Source organism: Penaeus japonicus, unplaced genomic scaffold (genome assembly GCF_977035675.1).
Source record: "Penaeus japonicus unplaced genomic scaffold, GWHDUDI00000001_assembly GWHDUDI00000004, whole genome shotgun sequence".
Taxonomy (NCBI): domain Eukaryota; kingdom Metazoa; phylum Arthropoda; class Malacostraca; order Decapoda; family Penaeidae; genus Penaeus; species Penaeus japonicus.
This window is the reverse complement of record NW_028234406.1, coordinates 32,056,416-32,059,102: the sequence shown is the minus strand read 5'-3', so window position 1 is coordinate 32,059,102 and position 2,687 is coordinate 32,056,416. Positions and strand designations below refer to the sequence as shown.

Below are 2,687 nucleotides of genomic sequence, written 5' to 3'. Positions count from 1 at the left end.
GAAGAGTGGAATGAGGGAGAGGACGACTAAGAGGGGTTACGAGGGGAAGAGGAAGATGTGGAAAAGGATGGGAGTGGGGGGGGGGGTAAGTAAAGGGTCTAGTCCGGAGGGGGGGGGGCCGTCAGACTTTCCTCTTGTCATGGCAGCTACCATGTTTGTCGAAGTCACATCAGTTAAAGGTGAACCCAAATGTTGTTCCTCGGACTTCTGCCAAAAAGGAATCCTGGTGCACCTGTGTCTAGCACAGCTACTCGTACAACAGACTTTCCTGCACTCTCACACCTTGCGAATGCGAAATGAATATTGAAAACAGTATATACGCTTTTGGAAGGTGAGTGTTTCTGCAGAAAAAGTGATGACACAGCAGAATTTTCTCAATACGTCTGTACCGAGAATATTCGACTGTACCCAGTGTTATCAATGTAACGTTAGTCTTCAAGGTACTCGAACCAATACGGACAGTTACATTTAAAAAAATGTGTATCCTTAGCAATAAAAAAAGTGTGCAAATCTCCTTTCCTTCACCTGACGATGGGCTCGGTTGGCTGTCCCACTTTCCGTTGGACCTCAACTTCCTCAACCAAAAGATGGAAGAAGCGACAGCGACCACCGGTTACTTGGTGCATATTGAATGCATTTACCTTTGTCATTGGCATGGATTCAACGGGGCTTCCTCAAGGTTTAGTTTTATGAACTTCGGGGAAATTGTGGTAAATAGGTAAGCGCGCGTGCTTGTGTGAGTTCCTGTGTATATGTTTGCATAAGGTCCCTCGGTGTGTGTGTGTTGAGTCTGTGTATGTGTGTATCATAATTTGCCTGTGTGTGTGTCTGCGTGTGTATGCGTATGTGTGTGTGTGTTGTGTCTATGTATGTGTGTATCATAATTTGCCTGTGTGTGTGTCTGCGTGTGTATGCGTATGTGTGTGTGTGTTGTTGCTTCATTACACTATGTAACAAAGTTTTGGCTTCACTTTGTCTTTGGTCAATGGGTGTTATTTCCTAATTGCTTCTACCCAGAAAGCGATGGAAATTACTATTATTCTCTTCAAAATTTGCTTTTGTGACCTAAACAGTGGGGTTTTCAAACTGACCTATTTTCAGTGCTTTCCAGATAGATCAAGCGCTGAGTTGCTGAAGTATAATTTTCAAGAACTTTCAAGAACTTTCTAGAACTTCTCTAGAACCTTCAAAAATATTTTAGTAATTTCCATAAGTTTCAAGAATTTTCAGAACATTCTGGCAACATAAATGGCACTTTAATGCAGGGAACGCAACCTAACAGTTGTTAACAGTTGCTGTCGAAGTGGATACATATTGAGTCGTCCCTGATAGCTGCATATGTTACAGATGGCATCGAAAGGTTGAAAGCATCCATCCAACGGATTTGGGATCTACAAGGCATATATCTTTATCATAGAACATCTCATCTTGATAAATTCAAGGCCAGCATGGGAGCACTGGTCCCCAAACTATCTCCCTATTTGGGAGCCACTGCATGGAAGCATACTCGGAGGAGGAGGGCGAGCGCTCCACCAAGATCTATTGGGATTTGAGCGCTGCTACCAACATTCATATAATGGTCGTATATTTGGGGGCTAGTTCGTGAAAGCAATTTACATTATTACCGTAAATCGCGAAAACTTCTCCATCGTATCTTTGTGTGATATCTCTGGTACAGTTCTAGAACAAATAGATACTACCTTTGAATCATATGGTGTTTTGTTCTGAAATGTTGTAAATGAAAATGTTCTCATTCCTAATAGTAATAAGTACATTTCAGAAATCTCGTTATCCTGGCCACAAAAGCAAAGTCATACCTTCTAGCGGCTAGTGAATAGGAAATAACAGTTGCTACCCACGGACAAAAACGTGTTATGTGCCTTTGTGCGAGCTTGTGTGTGTACGTGCGTGCGCGTTCTATTTTGCCAAATAATAGCAATAATAGCTCACTACAACTTCGCTTTACTCTTTTTCTGTTTTATTCCAATTTATCTAGTTATACATTATTTTATTAATGATGGAAGTCTCCTCACAACTATAGTCAGGATGGCCGAGCGGTCCAAGGCGCTGCGTTCAGGTCGCAGTCCGGTCTTCCGGGCGTGGGTTCGAATCCCACTTCTGACACAGTTTTGAATCATGCGGAAAATACATATCATAAATGCATAGGACTTCTGCTTGGTCTTAAGTTTACTTCTGTGATGATTATCATTATTATCCTTCCAGGCTTATTCCCATTATCTTTGTTATCATCATTATCATTATCATTATTATCATTTTTATTATTATCATTATCATTATCATTGCAGTCATTATTATTGTAACCATTATCTTTATTATCATCATTATCAATATCATTATTTTTTATTGTTATCATTGTCTTTATTCTTATGATCATTATCATCACTTTCATTATCATTATTATCATTATTAGTATTATCCACATTATTATTATCATTGTTGATATGAACATTTTTTCTATTACGACTACTATTATCATTATCATGCTCATTATTTCTCTTATCATTGTCATTATTATAATTTCTAACATCAGAAATGTTATCATCATCATTATTATCATCATTGTTATTATTATCATTATTATTATTATTATTATTATTATCATTATTATTATTATTATTATTATCATCATCATCATTATCATCATTATTGTTATTATTATCATTACA

General features: G+C 38.0%; 1 non-coding gene across 1 annotated transcript; it reads left to right on the top strand.

Moving 5' to 3' along the window:
* The first annotated feature begins 2,040 nt into the window (after positions 1 to 2,040).
* TRNAL-CAG (transfer RNA leucine (anticodon CAG)) lies at positions 2,041 to 2,124 on the top strand. Its single transcript has one exon. It is a non-coding gene; the product is annotated as a tRNA-Leu (tRNA).
* The last annotated feature ends 563 nt before the right edge of the window (positions 2,125 to 2,687 follow it).